General features: G+C 35.1%; 2 pseudogenes across 2 annotated transcripts; both read right to left on the bottom strand.

The window, feature by feature from the left end:
- Positions 1-3,360: 3,360 nt before the first annotated feature.
- On the bottom strand, positions 3,361-7,956 carry LOC137815371 (uncharacterized; annotated as a pseudogene). Its single transcript, XR_016518419.1, has 13 exons — positions 7,883-7,956; positions 7,455-7,518; positions 7,252-7,400; positions 6,672-7,167; positions 6,381-6,512; positions 6,159-6,169; positions 5,162-5,598; positions 5,005-5,079; positions 4,647-4,922; positions 4,456-4,550; positions 4,383-4,390; positions 4,204-4,333; positions 3,361-4,031 (listed from the first exon to the last, which is right to left on the bottom strand). The product of XR_016518419.1 is annotated as an uncharacterized LOC137815371 (transcript).
- A 2,229-nt stretch (positions 7,957-10,185) lies between these two features.
- Positions 10,186-11,816, bottom strand: LOC150029482 (transcription factor MYC2-like; annotated as a pseudogene). The gene is made up of 2 exons (XR_016519010.1): positions 11,155-11,816; positions 10,186-10,736 (listed from the first exon to the last, which is right to left on the bottom strand). The product of XR_016519010.1 is annotated as a transcription factor MYC2-like (transcript).
- Between the last annotated feature and the right edge of the window lie 7,450 nt (positions 11,817-19,266).

Below are 19,266 nucleotides of genomic sequence, written 5' to 3'. Positions count from 1 at the left end.
GAGTCAGTTTTGGAAGCAGAATTATTAACAACCTTATCTAGGGAAGTTTTGAATAAGGACTCCAAGGATTTCATTACTTGGAGAGGGGATCCTGAGGGGTTTTTTTTTCATGTGAAATCAGCATATGGCTTCTTAACCAACCAAGGGTCCGACTCAGGTAATGTTGTTTTTAGTATGTTGTGGAAGGTCAAAGCCCTACCAAAAGTCCTATGCACAGCCTGGAGAATTCTTTTGGATAGAATCCCGACAAGCCAGAATCTCGTGACACGAGGAATCGTGGTGAACTCCCCTCTTTGTGTTTTTTGTAACCAGTTAGTGGAATCCACCCAGCATTTATTCTTGGATTGTGGTTATGCTTATCGTGTTTGGATGCTTTACTACAGATGGATAGGTGTTTTGGGTGCACAGAACAAGGATATTTGTAATCATTTTCTGAATTTCCACTTACCTAACTTATCCGAGAAACAAAATTTGGTATGGAAGGGAGTATGGGCAGCGATTACACGATGCATATGGGAGCATAGAAATAATGTGATCTTCAAACAAGGCATTCCTGATCCTGAGGAAATTCTTCAAGCAACTCAACTTCTATCATGGTCCTGGCTCAAACATAGGGAAGGTTCTTTCTCTTACTCTTTCACGGATTGGCTTTTAAATCCTATCCAGTGTATTTTATGTGTGCGCTGAGAATATCCTGGTGCTTATGGGAAAGCTTGACGTCCAGTATGCAGGGTAATAGGTTTATTTTTGTCTTCTTGGATATGCTGGAATTTTGTCACGAAGGTTGGGCAGTATATAGTTGTATTTGTGCAGAAGGGAAATGCGCTGGTTTGTGGCTAGTTTGAAAGGTGCTAGTTTGTGGCTATCTTGGTGCAGGTTCCTTCACGTAACTTGAAGCTAAGAAGTTATGAAGTCTAGTAGGTTCCCAATAGGTATGCGTGGAAGTTATGGTGCACCTGTGTCTCACTCTGAAGAAATGGATGTTCCAAAGTTTAGTTAGGCTTAACAGATTCTGTTTGCATAGCCTTGTCATGATGGTAATTGGAGGAGAGTTGGCATGTTCTGAATATGCTTGTTTTGTATTCGGTTGATTCTTGCTTCAATATGGGGTTGTTGTCCTGGTACAATAGGGGGTGATAGGCATTTAGTACAGCCTCTGGTCTTTGCAGGTGTGAGATTAGTAATGGCAACCACATGGAAATGTATGGTTTGGTATTAGGGTTTGAGTATTTATATGGTAACTCAAATGTGGCAGTAGCCATGTGAGTGCTCCATACAGATATTGGGGCATAGGAGGAATTTGGAGTGAAAAACTGGAAGGCCTAGCTCCAGCAGATCTGGTTTAGTGTTGGTTGGAAAATTCACATTTATCTTTTCATGTTTTTTAGCTCAAGATGATGGTATTGTCTGATGTTTTTCTAAACTAGTTCTTTTGTATAAGGGTTGTGACATCGCTGAAGTGTCCCTTTTAAATTTAATTAATTCATTGCTGATAAAAAATGTATATTAGTATACATGTAATAGGTAATAGTCACATCAAATAAACTAATACATTGATAAAAATATTTAAAATATTATTATTTTTTTTCTATAATCTCGTACTTAATGAATAAAGATATGAATGTGAATAATATTTAAAATTTTATATTAGGTATATAAATAAGGATGAGTTCCATACTCATCTCTCTTTTAATTTTTTATTTATTAAATAACTACTCATTCACATTTAATGATTATAAAGTTTATTATGATTTTTAAAGTAATTTCTTTCTTATTACTATTTTACTTATATATTTTTCTTTTGTTTAAATTGTAATTTAACAAACACAAACTTTAATTTTATTAAATTAAATCATTTTTAAATATATTAGGGTTTAGAGTTTAAGATTTAGGATTAAAATTTTGATTTTGGTCTCTAGCGAATTAAAGATGAAACTAACCATGGTTTTTGTTCTTTGTTTTTCGTTCAAATTATAATTTCATTTTTCTTGTTTGAATTATTTTAATTCTTGCTTGTTTACATTTCTTCACTTTATAATTTTAGTTTAGAAGTTATTTTTTTTCAATTACCTTTTAATTCAATGTCATTTACATATATTTTCACGACGTCATGTTTTATGTGTTTCTATAATTTATTTTACAACCATTTATCATTCTTATTACGAAGTGGACTTTAAGCCTAACTCAACCCCATAAAACTGGCTCATAGGATTGAGGTTTGCACCCACTTATATACAATGAAAGGCTCTAATCTCTAGTTGATGTGGGATCTCCAACACACCCCCCACGCCGAGAGTGATAGATAGAAGCTCGTGCGTTGGACTATATATTATGGGTGGTCCGATAGCGGCCCGATAGCGGGTGGCCTGATAAGCCCAATAAATACTCGCTAGGATAGGCTTGAAGTGGCTATAGTACCATGTTACGAAGTATTTGTTGGCCTTATCAGGCCACCCACTATCAGGCCGCTCCATCGACTAGAGATTAGAGCCTTTCATTGTATATAAGTGGGTGCAAACCTCACCCCATTGAGCCGGTTTTATGGGGTTGAGTTAGGCTTAAAGTCCACTTCGTAATAATTCTCGCAATTTTTCGTTCTATCTAGAACGGTTAGACATTATACTTAGTGATTACTAACCAAAGTGTTTAACAATTGTACTTAGTTGTTTCGTTTACAAATTTTATTTTGTGTTGCATTTTTCGTTTAAAAGCAAGTTTCCTTTCTATTTTATTCATGGCTTTACAACTCTATTCTTGGTGTTAAACAGAATATTAGACGATATACTTTATCTTACATTCTGTTTTGAGTAAAAGAAAATTAAAAATGAATAAAAATTATGTTTTGGGAAGGATAGATCGAGAACACTCAGTTTATCTTACATTTTACTTTCCATTATATTTAAATAAAAATTTATCCCTTTTAATATTACATTTTACTTTCCATTATATTCTGTAACTAAATCAAAATTTATCCCTTTTAACATGTGAAGAACGCAATATTAAACAATGAATATATTACGTTTTATTTGGATTCAACTTAACTATATATTATATTAAGAAAAAAAAGTTAGTATTTTTGTTTAAAAAACTAAACTGGACCGTTATCGCCCATGTTTAAAATTTTATTTTACCATGTCTATAAATTTATTTTATAAAACTGAATGATTTGTTCATTTTTAACTATTCCATAATCATAAAACATTATATGATATTCGATAATTCAAAAATCTAGCACTTTTTACGAGGAAAGAAAGATGGATAAGAGAATCATGCGAGAGATGAAAAACAAGATACGGAGAGATAAAAGAGAGAGAGAGAAATAAGAAATAGAACTGAAGAGGAGAAGACGAATGATATACAAGAGAACGAAAATATGGCGGCCATAACTTCAATTAGCATTAATTGTTCGCAAAATAAGCCATTTCGGAACCTGTTAGCACAATGAAGAAAGTGCCGCTAAAATAGTAATATTCTAAAACATTGTTTGTATAAACACTGACGTTGAGGGCATTCATCTGCTCGGAGAATGTGGATCCTTGCTCTGACTGTTACCCAGATCTTCGTTGTTATTGCTTTTGGAATCAACGCAAGAAGACAATGGAGGGAAAGAAGGAACAGATTGCAATATAATTCTCCTGCCTCCTCTCAATCCTCCAGAGACAAGACCACTCTGGGGAGGAGAAACTCGTTTTTGACTTGGGGAATTTACTTCCACAGACGTCATGAGAGTTGAAGCTTCATGCATTTCATGCACTATCATGTTAAAGACCGTGCAATCTGATCGAATAGGTTCGCGTGAGAATGGGGATGGAGAAACAGTTTTCCACCGATTAGCTGCATATGAAAATGGAGGATTGGATGGAAGAGTGTCCTGAAGTAACATATCATTGTTGCATTCAATTCCCGAATCATAAGGATCATTTCGTAGCATCTCTGTTACCACAGTCTCGTCACCTTCAGAAGATTGAGTGTTGTTTGAACAAGATGCAAACATGTTAACAACTCTGGATTTTGCAGCCTCCTTGCCTTGGCTGCACAAATGGAGATAGGTAAATTGCCATTGCCATAATTTCTTTATATCAAACCATTGGAAACGACCGTTTGTTCGCATTTCTGTAAGAGCTATCTCTATATATTAGTACATGAGTATATATTAGTATAGAGATATTGATGTTGGAGAATTTACAGTGAAAACAATCTTACTCATAGCATTGCAATGATGGTGTTATAGGTGAGAGTCGCCGTAGATCATAATCTGTCTCGCTTGCCACCATTTCCTGATTATTTCCACTCATCGTTTCTATATTCCAGGTATGTTGAACCGCCACATAATCTGAATTCAAAAAAATGTGTCAACATTTTCCCTTACAAGGATGAGTAGCAGCAAAACCTTCCAACATTATTTCATATCACTCTCATCAGAAAAGTAAATAAAATTTTGTTGCAAGAATTTACAATAGCCATCCATAATATAAACTCTTGCCTTCTATCTTGCCATATGAATTCTTGCATCCCTGACATCCACATCCACTAGAGCATCCAACTTTAGCCTTTTTCAAATATTAGAAAGAAAATGGTGCTATTAGTTCAGGAGGTTAAACGGGTGAAATGTTTAGAGCATGAGGAAATTGAGATATGCACACAACCTGATAACATTCGCAATATTTTTTCAGACATGTAGATCTTTTGCAATTGCAACCTCTTTTGAGCCTTGCCGAATTTTCCTGATATATAGGATAAATCTATCAGTTCATCTTTGGTAAAGAAAAAATTAAAGAAAATATGATTGAGATACCGTATTGCGGGATTCAATTTGTTGTCTAGACTCCATAACCGTGTCTTTATATTCTGGTCTGTTTAAGCAGTCTTGGCAACCACAAGGGCCATTGCAGTAGACTCCGGCATTAAAACACTCACAGTAACTGCAAAGAGCTCAAATCAAAAAGACAGATACTGTGTATATCATATGAAGTGAGATACCAAAACATACATAGATTCACTTACAGTTTTATACATTTACTCTTCTTACAGCGGCACCCTTTACAGCCATCTTGACTACCAGCGACTGATGTTTTCTTCCTGAAGAGCAATGCAATATTTGGTAATGCAACTTAGCATATAAAGAGTAGAAATCATGAATTATAAGATCAAACAAACTGACTTTTTCTTGCAGGGGCTAGGAGATTTGTTGAATTCCTCGGAGTTTCCAGCATCTGTAGCATCAATTTCATGGCTCTCAGTTCTAGTATCAACTGATGATTCCGCATTGACATTGCACGAAAGCATGGATCCCTTTATTATCTCCCTTCTTTGCAACCTTTCTGAGGATGTGGATTTCATCCTTGGTGAAGTATCTGGTAATCTCACACCCGTAGTTGCAGCCTCATTAGTTGGCATAGCATTTACGATGCTATTTAAATGCAACCCAATACCTGATGGCTTGGAACCTGGCAAAGGTAAGTTTCCACAACCTTGCTGAGGATACAAGGAGGAAGTTGCATTCAGTTTCTCACGAGACTTGTTACTTTCAAGAGCACTGGAAGCTCCTTCCTCAAACTGTAGGCGGCGTCTTCCAACATCATTGGACTTTAGAGTAGCCTACAGGGATTGTAGTAATTATTATATATCGCTGGAAAATCTTCATAGACTCGAAGAAAATGTAAATTCCAGACAAGACAATCTGACAACAACTCTTTCTCCTACGAAAAATATCTGGTAGATTAGTCATTTGCCAAGCAGATTAAGCTACTAGAAACACCCTAGTTTCATCCCACGGGACTAAAACCTTTTAGCGAGCAAGTTATAGCCCACAGCCTCAGTTTAGAGGCCAAAGATACTCATAAATGAAAATTTCCTTACACAAGGAGATGCCTTATAAAGCATTAAATCCACAACCGAAGAAAATTTAATAAGCAGAAAAGTGGAGGAAACATTTTAACTAGAGATGTCCAATTACAATTACCCATCTGCACCAGAGATAAGGAGGGAGTATACACATTGCTGCTAATTTCTTTAAACTATATCATCAAAAGCATTAGATTATAAGTATCGACTCTGTCAATAAAGTACATAATACTGTCATCTTCTCTTAAATCCTAGTTGGTGACAATAGGTGACAAACAGTAAAGTATATTTTATTTACGTCTATAATCATTGACCTTGAAAGAATCTATTCAGATTAAAAGTATAGGAAACACACGGACAGACAACGATAATAGGTGCCAAGTAAAAACAATAGAAGGACATTTAAGAATATAATCACTGACCTAGAAAGAAATTGTTCTGCTAAAAAGTATAGGGAAAAACCCAGACAAACACAATGAAACACTTGCAAAGGAATAAAAGTATGAATGCACAACAAAATCCAAGTAAATGTTAACCCAACTCCAAAGGACTACAAAGAAATATATGCTCTGCAGTTATATTTGAGGTTAGCAGCATCTCATTGTAAAAGACTTCACATCCTGCAGAGGATCAGGCATCCACCGAGGTGTGCAATTTTCATGATCCAATCAATAATTTTCCACAAGCTATAGCCTTAAAAAGTATATAAATTCAAAGGAATGAGAAACATCTATGTCTCACACTGATCATCAAGTGATGTGATTGTATCAATACTGACTGGCCTACATTAAAATTATATATACCGACAGCAGAAACCTACAGTTTACCTGGGGAAGAAGTGGATCATGACTGTATCGATTCTTAACATCACTTTGCTCCCGTTCCATCCTTTTAGGTTCTTCACCGGATACTGGCATCTGTTGATGAACCTTGTTAGAATCCTCTGACAGAGGCAAAGATTCTTCTGCTTTATCACCAAGACCCTCTTTCCTGCCAATATTTAATATATTTGACTGAGTTGGGTAACTAAGTGATGTTTCAGCTGCATCTGTAGATTGTTGTTCCACATCTTGGTCAGCTGAATACATTTGATCAATATCCCCGGGATCAGCCAAATATTTATAAATAGAGAAATGTCCACCGTAGTGTTGCATATTTGCATCATTCTTGGGGTCAAAAACCTTTTGAGTGTCAGTTATAAACCTCTCTGGCAGTGGCTGATGAGAATCTGATTTCAAGTAATACCCAAAAGCTTCACCAAGAATGTTGCCTCCATTTTCACTTTGAGATCGCACTTCCGAGACTGACTCATTACCTTGTGACCTGGTATGGACAAATTTAGGAAGCAAACAGCCAGTGCATTGTCAATAACCAAACAGACACACACAATTGAAGTCACAAACAAACCTTTGCATGAACTGTGTTGCACGGTGACTAATACGTGGAGACTTGAATACAAGGGGTGGAGAACTGAGCCCTACAAAACTTCGTGTGCTATGAGAAGCCTTGATGTTTATTGGAGATAAAGAGCTTACATATCTACAAAAAGGGGATTCCTGAAATTAAAAGGTTCACACGTGTTCATTTATTTATTATTCATTATTTGATACTGCAATTGAAATCAGATAAAACAGTCTGAAACTACTAAAGTGAGCCAATGCTCTAAACATCTCTCTGCACATCAAAGAGGGTTAAAATTAAAAAATCATATCTTTTCAACATGTAAAACACAATCCATACAACACACATTCAAAAATCCTCAAGGTTCTCTCTCTCTCTCTATATATATATATATATATACACACACATATATATACACATAATAGGTGCTCTTTTCTTTCTCTGCATAATTCACTTTACACATTAATATGTCATGTGGCTTCAAAACTTTTAGATGGTAGAACACCAACACTAAAGCAAATTTAGGAAACCGAGTCAAAGCCATTGAATTTTAGTCGCTGTGACCTTAAACTTGTATGATTCACAAAGCCTTAAACTTGTAAACGAGTGAGGTCCATCCAAATTCTAAAACAAACACCTTCCCAAGCAAGCTTCTTTGAGTAATTCACGTATTCCAAGATTTCCAAACCCAACGTTAGCATCCAATGCCATGATCAGCAAACAAGAAACGAAAGAAAGACAAAACCAAACAAGGTTTCATTCATAATAGTAAGCAGTAAAACAACTCCTAAACCCAAAACAATTCGAAATTCTCTCAAACCCTCTTCCATTCAGTTATCCTCTCAACATAACCAAGAAAAATAAACAAACACTAAACAGCCAAAATTCTTAAGGCTTCCAAAGCCCTAACAAAATTGACCACCGAAAAAAGAAAAGGAAAAGCGAATTTTTTTAATCAATGGTGTTTGTGTGTGTGGGTGTGAATGTTGAACTAAGTGAGTCTACTTCTTGAGGGGAATCCGGTGAATTGTTGTTGTTCTTGAAAGGTTCTGGAGAATCCATCTTTATGAAAACAATTAAATTTCTACTTCTTCTTCTTCTTCTTCTGTTCTGCAGAGTGGGATTAACCCTACACTATATAAAGATTTTGCTTAATTTCTTAATTTTTTATGTTTTTAATAATTAATAATAAATATACAAGGCTGTTATCGGTTGAGTGAAGCGAATGATAGGAGAGAAAAGCGGCAAGCAGATGAGGTGGTTGCCACGGCGAGGTTTTAAATGGGAGCGGGAAATCGCTATCTTGTTTTTTCGGGTCGGGTCGGGTCGGGTCGGGTCGGGTTTCTCATTTATTCGGGTCAATTTGTTTAGTGTTTTTATAATCACATAATAAAAATAATCTTTAACCAGTATTACACAATACTAAAAATAAAAAGTAGTAATTTTTTATTTTAAAGGAAACAACAAATTCAGGAAGTAAAATCAAAACCATTTATTTTACTAGGACTAAAGACAATATATAAGGGTTTTTTTTTTTACTTAAAATTTATCATTGTTGTTTTTAATTTCTTGTAATCTTATCAGAAGCGAGATTAAAAATAAAATGAATAAGAACTAAAATAGATTAAAATGATATAATGACTAAAACAGATAGTATTTATTCTCTGAATGATAGGATTGTGATTTGTGTTGTGAGAAGGTTCAATATTTTGTGGAAATGTAATCTTTTTTATGGTTTTAATTCTAGACAGAATGTTTTCAGTTTGAATTTGAGTTAATCAGTAAAAAAACAGATTAATATCGTATCAGTTTTGAAATATTTTCGGAATGATCTATTTCAGTTAATTTCTTACAAAACAAAAAATTATGTATGTGTTTATAAATTTGACTATTTGTTTGTTTAGAAACTATTTTAGAATTCATTTTAGAAGGTGGGATTTTTCCTCTTTCTAATATTGTAATTAATTTATTTGTACTTTGTTCCTTGTTCATTACATTCTGATTTCCACATATAATATTGATACAATTTTTAAAATTTTTATTATTTTTAAATTTAAATTTAAGTTATTATAAATTGAGTGAAGGACTTGACAATAACTTTAGGTTTGTTTTAACACATAATCAAAATATTTAAAATATTTAGTGTGTTGTATTTTCTCTAATATAGTTAGTTCTATAGGGTTCAAAAGAAATTATACATGAACAATGATGATGAGGCAAGGCAAATATAAAGAATAAAAGAAGTCAATAAAACTGAAGGTGGTGCAATATTGGTATTCCTGGAAGGCGATGTGTGGATTAATGTGCCTAATTGGGTTGTACAAGAAAGAAAGCGTGAGAATGCATAAGAGAGAACCAACATCTACAATTAATTGAGTTAGGTGTCACTTGGAGAAGTGATGAAATTTTTAAGGAGGCCATGTCTCTCCCAAACTGTTCTAACAACTATTTCAACAACTTAGGAGGCAATGCTTTTGGATTATTTTTGAGGCGCTTTGAGATTTGGAGTCCATCAAGTATGAGATTTCGAAGTTATGTTTGATTTTAACAAAAAGTGTGCTCTTATTCTTTATTTGTTGGAGAGTGTTGTCCTTTGGAGGAACATGGGTCTTGCTGTCTTTGTTTAAGCTTTGATGTTGGTTAGGAATTTGTCTAACCTAAAGTCCAGTTCCACTATTTGAATGAAATTTTCTATCTCATTAAAAAAATTAGACAGATGAGTAAATTTTTTTGAATAAGCATACATGGTAATGGGACGATCGATTCATTCAGTGATTCATTCAGGAACTCGACCACTCAACTAATCGACCACAATGAGAAGGTCACGTGATGACACGCGACCAACTGAGTCATGAGTTGACCAAGTCGCAGAGTTAATCCACAATTAAAGGTTGTTTAACACAACCCTAAACATGAACCAACCTCCTAATCTGGTCCATCTACGAATGTCCATTAAGATAATATAAATAGTGCAGATTCCAAGAATCAGGTACGCAGTACTCTAACACCCTAGTGTCAACACGCTGACTGACTTGAGTGTTGAAGTCCCTTCTACATATACAGTGACTGTGACCGACCGAAGAGAGTAGAAGAACAATCGTTCTCTAGATTCCAACACTCGTTCGAAAACATAAACAATTCTAGAACATAGAAGATATTGTGTCAATGAAACATAGAGTAGACTCTAGTTTACTGAGTTTCTTGTCTTCATATTCCCAACAATATTAAGATAATTTTGTGCTTCCTCATTGATGAAGTTAAAAGCTTTCATCAATGAAAATAATACATGGTAAATTCGCGAGGGGCCAGAATAGTCGTTCGAATGTGAATATGTGCTTTCAGAGCCTCCATCGGAAGTTCCTGATAACAAGGACCATGAGCATTTTGAATCACTTTCCTTTTCTTTCCCTCGAGATTGCTTAGACAAGTTCCCGTTTTCATGATTTTGTTGCATCTCCATACTTCCTCTTTCATACAACCTTTTATCTTCCCTGTCATCATGTGTTCGTAGATTAAATATAAAACCAAAAATGGTTCTGGACCCATCACGCTATATATTTAACTCAAGCTCTTCATTAAACAAAGGTCTCCTCTTTTTCAATCATGTCATTCTAAATTTAAGCTTAAACTTTAATGCATTTATTTAACTAAATTTGTTTAAATATGGATATATATTTATGGATTTTTATTAATTCATGTGCTCAGTTACTATATGCATTTAATATTTCAAGGTTCACTATCGTAATTTTAAAGAAATAGTTATGTATTTTTATCAGTTTTTTCGTAGAACTTTTAATAAAATATAACGATTATTTGTGCAACGTAGTATTTATAAAAAAATGTTTTAATAATTTTAGTGATTAAATTAGCATTTTAAAATCAGCGTTATAGTATAAGATCTGGAGTTACCGTGGTCGTATGATTTCGGCAGAGGTGAGGTCCGCGACTGGGCCGTTGAGGTTGATCAATGCTAGGACTTTAATCACGAGAACAGGGTTGGGCAGAAGCACTTCAGAGGAGGCCAGTTCAACGACGCCGTTTGGACACGGTATGCAAACCATCGTCTGAAGCCCAAACTGCTGCAACTGCCAGGCCCGTTGGCAGGCCGATTCAGATAACTGGGCTGACCCGGTGAGCCAAACCGGGTTCTAATTCAAGAAAGCCTGGCCCAGTACGCCGCTGCCGTTGACAAAGGTGTAAGTCGTGGAGAGCAAAAATAACCACTCTGGATCAGTGACGTCTTCGTCGCAGTCGTCATGGGTGGCCGAGGGGCCTGAAATTAAGCTATTAAGTAACTTAAGAACGCTCTTGCGCTGGGCCTGCTCTGTGGGCCACGTCGTTTTTTGGGGTTTGCCATTGCCGTTGTAATAGCCGTCACCCCAACAGAGAAGGGAATCGGCAGGGGAGTACACCCAGTAAATTGCATACATCCACCTCTCTCTGGCACCTTCAAATATCATCTGTAATCGGCGTTGGAGGAAAGCTTGATCGTGGAGAAATTGGGATTGGTGCAGCAGCGGAATAATGCTTGACGCGGTGGATTGTGGCGTCTGCGGACGAGAGGCCGCCATTTGAAGAGTGCATTTCGTAAATGAAGAACCTTTGAAAGGTGCATTTCAAAAGGAGGATTCGGAAGGTGCATTTTAAAGGGAGACCATTTGGGTTTGAGGGTTGTTGGTTGCGAACAAAGACGTGCGATTTTATGTGTGCCGTTCAACGAAAGCAAAAGCGAGATTTGGAAGGATTAGGGTTTTCGATTGGGGCATTTTCGATTGCGGCGGTTTTTGAAGGGAGAAGGAAGCATAAGAGAGGTGTGTTGCCATGTTGAGGTGTTTAGGGCTTTCGTTTAAGAGTGTGATTTCCATTTTGAGGTATGTATTTTGCTTTTCGCTTAGGGCTTTGGTACGGGGTTATTTGTTTATTGCTTTGCTTTTCGTTTTTTAGCATTGAGTGCAGTGTAATTTCGTTTGTTTGTTTGGTGTGTGGTTTTTGAGTTTTGAAGTTTGAATGCATTTGGATTTCATTGTTTTGTGGTATGAGAATTTGGGATTGGTTTAGAAGTTTATGTTTCATTTGTAAAATGGTAGAGTGTGGACAAAACACACGCCAAATTGTACCGTTATGATAAATTAATGGCAAAACACAATGAGAGCAATAACTGGTTTGTATCAAAGTCCAAGTTTGAGTCATGCCCTTAGTGTCGGACATACTTTATTTAGTACATCTAAGATTAAGTAAGCAACTAGATGCTTTGTGAACGACATATGCTTTGGAGTCAAAGGTATATTTAGTTAAGAGTAAACACAGAGTATATGAATATAATTTTAATGAAAAACGAGTTGACATTGTTTTCAAGGTGAAAAATGAGGATTACAGCTTATAAGAATTCAGAAGTTGCATGGTTTAGTCTTGAAAGATATGAGAAAGTGCTATCAAACCATGATTTGTGTCTGCAATAAGGAAAAGATTTCTTTAACAAAAAAAATTAAAACACCCATACATTGACAAATTATTATAATAATATAATAATATTTTAAATTAAAAAAATTAAATATGATTAAGATTAAAATATTAGTTTATTGGAGTGTGAAGTATATGTTTTGTTGTGTATCTGGTGTTAAGATATCATCATCTAAAATGAAAGGTAGTCTGGTTAAAAGGATAGATTAAAACCTAAGAAAATATTTCTATTTTGAGAGATGAACTGTGTCAATAATATGTGTCTCAAAACCTTGTCTATTGGAATTTTTTTATTGGCTTGATTGCTCCCATTTGTAAGTGTATGTTGCCCTCTTTGATGAGCTGAAGACAAATGCCAATTGATGTCACTTTTTCTGATGATACTGCTTACTAATTGCTTGGAATTAAATTGTAGTGTATAGTAATTGTGATCCTTAACTCTTCTTCCAAGATTTAAAATTGATAACATTCATTCTGTAATAACCTCCTAACAATCTTTTACAAATTATTTGTTACTAGCGACATTGAAATAGAGACATGATTCCTCTTTGTATGGAGAAAACTTTATTAGAAGAAGTGTATGTTGGTTTGGTTCTGAACACGAAACATTCACACAAATTATTTTTTCTTAATTTTAAATCAACCAAAGTTAGGATTATGATAGTCATTTTTGTGTGTTGTTTGCAAAGTCCTAAAGGAGGAATTGTTTTGTTTGGGGTATCATATATATATATATATGTTTATATTATTGTTTTAATTTTTTTAACATTGGGACTTCAACTGTGTCTATTTTACAATGTTCATATTTACCCAGGAAGATCAAAATATAGTATAAGACCACGACTGAAACTAACTAGGAGTAAGGTGTTGGCAGTCCTTGACATTATTTGGGTTGAGAAATTTAATCCCTATGATTTGGAAAACCTTCTATTATTAGACATTCTACTTTTTAGTCCTTGTTGAGTGCAAAACAACAATGAAAACAGAGCTTAACAAAAGTGAATGACTTTTTGAGGTCATCCAAAATGTATTTTGGTGCCTTCAGATTTTGAAATAAAGATTTAAAATCATTTGTAGAATCATGCTTCACTACCCAATCCTCAAGGGCCTTTCTTTGAGGCACCACCACTGCCACAAAAAAAGATTAAAAACGTTTCAAGAGTGTTGTTTTGAAAACACATTGGACCACATATTCAAGGAGGAAGCCAAAAAAACCCAAAAACTGATGCTTCATTAATGGATATGTTTTTAGGTGCTTTCTGTTTTTAAGTTAGTGGATTTATGCTTTATTGACATTGTTGAAACCATTGTAATTTGTAGTATTGCACCAATAGTTTTGTTCAGGAGTAATTATTGTGGAAACTCTGAATGTGTAAGTGGATTAATTTTGTTATTCATTAATAGTATTGTTATTGATTAATTATGTCGTATTGTTTTTATTATTCAACTTTGTACTGAATGGTGACAATTATATTGTCAACCCTGTTTGCATCCAAAAAACCCAAAAATTATATAGTCTTTCACCAATGAATGGGTTGAACCTCCAATGAGGTCCTTGGACTCCCATGTGAACCCTCTTTGCATCCAAAAAACCCAATAGTAATCTGTCACTTGCAGGACCAAATGATAGTGCAAGAAGTTGAACATAGGTCCCCAGCTAAAATCAAAGGGGTCACCACTTACATTAAAACACCAGAATTTGAGGTAGTCTTTCACGAATGAATAGTCTGAACCTCGAATGAGGTCCCTAGACTCCCATGTGAAGCATGTTTGGATCCAAAAAACCCAAAACTAATCACTCACTTTGAGGACGAAATGAGTGTGCAAAAAGTTGAACATAGGTCCCCAATTAAAATCAAAGGGGTCCCCACTTACATTAAAACACCAGAATTTGAGGTAGTGTTTCACCAATGAATGACCTGAACCTCCAATGAGGTCTCTGGACTCCCATCTGAACCCTCTTTGCAGCCAAAAAACCCAAAACTAATCACTGAGTTGCAAGATTAAATGACTGTGCAAAAAGTACAACATAGGTCCTCAGTTAAAAGGAAAGGGGTCCCCACTTACATAAAAACACCAAAAGTTGTTCTTGGGTCCCCATTTATTAACACATGGGTCCCCACTTACAGTATAAGGGTTTCTATGACCACCACATCATGGTAAAACCCACCCAATTAACATTCATACACTGCAACTATGTCTCACTTACACACAACATTCACTTCCATTTATAGGAATCCAAAAAAAATATTTCAAAACAATGACCATGCACAAAGTTGTTCTTGGGTCCCCACTTATTAACAAATGAGTCCCCACTTACAGTATAAGGGTTTTTATGACCACCACATCATGGTAAAACCCACCCAATTAACATTCATACACTGCAACTATGTCTCACTTACACACAACATTAACTTTCATTTACAGTAATCCAAAAAAATATTTGGAAACAATGACCATGCAGAAAGTTATTCTTGAGTCCCCACTTATTAACACATGGGTCCCCACTTACAGTATAAGGGTTCCAATGACCACCACATCATGGTAAAACCCACCCAATTAACATTAATAGAGTCCAACTATGTGTCACTTACACACAACATTCACTTCCATTAACAGAAATCCAAAAAAATATTTTAAAACAATGACCATGCAGAAAGTTGTTCTTGGGTCCCCACTTACAGTATAAGGGTTCCAATGACCACCACATCATGGTAAAACCCACTCAATTAACATTAATACTGTCCAACTATGTGTCACTTACACACAACATTCACTTCCATTAACAGGAATCCAAAAAAATATTTTAAAACAATGACTATGCAGAAAGTTGTTTTTGGGTCCCCACTTACACTATAAGGGTTCCAATTAATTTATTAACAAAGACCTTCCAAGTGCTGTGAACCATCCCACAACTCCATATATATCACAACTAAAATACCACAGTCATAACTGCATCAACCAAAATAAATTTAACACTAAAGAACAATTCAAAATATTAACTCCAAACCAAATTAGAGAAAATATCAAATCAAAATAAATATGAATATTACTGTCAATACCAACCTATTCGGTTGTAGGGGAACATTTTCTTTTACCAATGAAATTTGAGCCCCACTCTTTTTAGAAAATTCGTCAAGAATTTCAAAAAGGTGTTGTACACGATCAACCAACAACATGCAATTTAACAACAATGATAAAGAAATCCAAACCAAATATATTCATAAGTATTCAAGAACATCTAGGTATTTACCATTGCTTTATCAATCTTGAATCGATCTTCAATTCCATGACCAATGGAGTCCAATACATGCAATTGCCTGGTTCGACAATTGAGTGCGTACAACCACCAGTGCTCCTTGAACACGGTTGGGACAAACACCTACAAAACGTTGCAAAGTTACAAACACCGACAAATTTCATAGAAAACATCAATAATATTAACCTACATAATCACAATAAGATATTCCCTGATATGGGAATAAAACATTCTCATAAAATGACATGTAATCCAACCTGGACCATGAATTTTGTCCTCCATTGTTGATCATCTCCTCAATTACACGAGTCTGCAACAACAAACTCTATTATTAGTAATAACAAAAACTTAAAAGAAATCAAAATCAATTTAAATCAACACTAACCGCAAAAAACGGATTGAATGAAAAGCGATTCACCACTCCAAAATGAACAATTTGATTCATATTTAAGAAGCCGGTTACAAATAGCATAACCTACAAACACATTCAACATAACTAAGTAAATATTACAAGTAAATAGAACAACTACTACAATATGTACATTTTTACCATATTGTCAACTCTTGACCGCGGCCTTAATGATTTCAAACCAGCTTCGTCAACATGTTGTTTTGTATATCCACAATGACACTACATCAACATTTAACACCAACTCAATAATCAAGCAATAACAACAAATGAAGTAATGACTACAATTATATGTACTTACTGTTTCATGTCAAACTTGAATGCAAAAAATGTTTTATAAATTTTGGAAATATCCAAGCTGCATGAGCTTGGACCAGCACAGGTTGCTCCATGAGAGGTTGGGTTGGCTCCACGCACAAATCCAACTGACCACTCGTTTTCTTTAACAAGCGTTTGTCGGACCTCTTTAATTTGCTTATCCAAATGATCAATTTTTAATTCGTTATCTGCAACTTTCTTCTCAGAAAGTTTGTGCTGGTAAAGTAAGTCATCCGACTCACTTTTACCACCACTACCTTCCCCAACACCCTCATCAGAATCTGCTAAGACTTCTTTCAAAATTTGGATTCCTTCCTCTTCAGCACTTACTGGCCAATCCCATACAATCTGAAAAAACAATTACTTTTGAGTTAATCTAAATTTTCTGCAATAACATGCACCAAAAACTAAACAATTCGCAAATATACCTCAGCAGATAAAAAAAGTTCATGTAACCTTCTTCCACGATTATTAACACTCGACCAATGCAAAAATCGTGGAAAACCAATACACTGAGCACGGTCGCCAACACCCACATGGTGGACCGCCCACACCTATTTCCAAAAATATAATACACAACTAATTAACAATTAAACAAAATCACTAATAATTTAAGACAACATAATTTTACAAATTTTAACTAACCTGCAAAACAGCGACACAACCTGCCAAATATATTTCACTAGCATTCTTCTCTTCATAGTAAACTTGGGATGCCCTCGTCAAACTTGTAACTAAGACATTATACACTGCACCCCCCCCCCCCCCCCCCCAATTATATAATTGTAATGCATCTAAATTGTCTAAACACTTAAAAGCAAAAGAAGTAAATGTTTTAGAAGTTCTAGGAACATAAAATACATATAACCCTAGCAATATGTATAACCTAACAAAATCATCAACATTTTTTTTTTCTGTTCAAATTTTTATCCTCCAACTTTTTAAAAATTGTTGATAAATTCATTTCCTCCCCTTCATCAAACAATGTATTCACAACACCACCCCGTCATTCTCAATTTTCACCTCCTCCCCCACAACTGGCAATCCTAATGCAAAACACACATCAAGAGTTGAAAATGGAACCATACTTTTTCTAATCCTAAATGTTTCCTTATCGGCTGCCCATCTACTTAATAGTTCTCTCATGAGGCTGTTAGAAATCTCCAACACTTTGTCCATTTCAAGCATCCACTTAAATGGAGTTTGTTTAATCCTTTCTTGTTGAAACCTACTAAGTTTATGGATGACATCAACAATATATTGAGTCAACACATTGTGCCTAACTTGTACCTGCAACATCAGAACATAAACTAATAACAACAACTTTATTTATTCAACCATGTCAATTCACAAAATATTCAACTATTATGAACAAAATGTAAAATTAGTACCTTCATATCAGCTTTTGCATGAGGGACATAATTCTTGGACTGTGAAGTTTCCATTTTCTAAACCTTCAAAAAACCAATGACCACCACATCATGTTAAAACCCACCCAATTAACATTAATACAGTCCAACTATGTGTCACTTACACACAACATTCAGTTCCACTTACAGAAATCCAATTTTTTTTTTGAAAACAATGACCATGCAAAAAGTTATTCTTGGGTCCCCGCTTACAGTATAAGGGTTCCAATAACCACCACATCATGTTAAAACCCATCCAATTAACATTAATACAGTCCAACTATGTGTCACTTACACACAACATTCAGTTCCACTTACAGGAATGCAAAAGCAAAATTGAAGACAATAACCATGCAGAAAGTTATTCATGGGTCTCCACTTATTAACACATGGGTCCCCACTTACATTATAAGGGTTCCAATGACCACCACATCATGCTAAAACCCACCTAATTAACATTGATACCATCCAACTATGTTCAAACTACATACAACAATCACTTCTAGTTCCAGGAATCCAAAAAGAAAATTTAAGACAATGGGACCATGCAGAAAGTTATTCATGGGTCTCCACTTATTAACACATGGGTCCCCACTTACACTATAGGGGTTACAATGACCACCACATCATGCCAAACCCCACCCCTTTACACTATAAGGGTAAATATGAACATTGTAAAATAGACACAGTTGAAGTCCAGTGTTAAAAAAATTAAAACAACAATATAAACCTGTATTAATGTTAATTGGATGGGTTTTAACATGATGTGGTGGTTATTGGAACCCTTATACTGTAAGTGGGGACCTAAGAATAACTTTTTGCATGGTCATTGTTTTCAAATTTTTTTTTGGATTTCTGTAAGTGGAATTGAATGTTGTGTGTAAGTGACACATAGTTGGACTGTATTAATGTTAATTGGGTGGGTTTTAACATGATGTGGTGGTCATTGGTTTTTTGAAGGTTTAGAGAATGGAAACTTCACAGTCCAAGAATTCTGTCCCTCATGCAAAAGCTGATGTGAAGGTACTAATTTTACATTTTGTTCATAATAGTTGAATATTTTGTGAATTGACATGGTTGAATAAATAAAGTTGTTGTTATTGGTTTATGTTCTGATGTTGTAGGTACGAGTTAGGCACAATGTGTTGACTCAATATATTGTTGAT

This window comes from Phaseolus vulgaris, chromosome 1 (genome assembly GCF_051622355.1).
Source record: "Phaseolus vulgaris cultivar YP4 chromosome 1, ASM5162235v1, whole genome shotgun sequence".
NCBI classification, from domain to species: domain Eukaryota; kingdom Viridiplantae; phylum Streptophyta; class Magnoliopsida; order Fabales; family Fabaceae; genus Phaseolus; species Phaseolus vulgaris.
The sequence above is the reverse complement of the archived record's forward strand: the minus strand, read 5'-3'. Positions and strand labels throughout refer to the sequence as shown.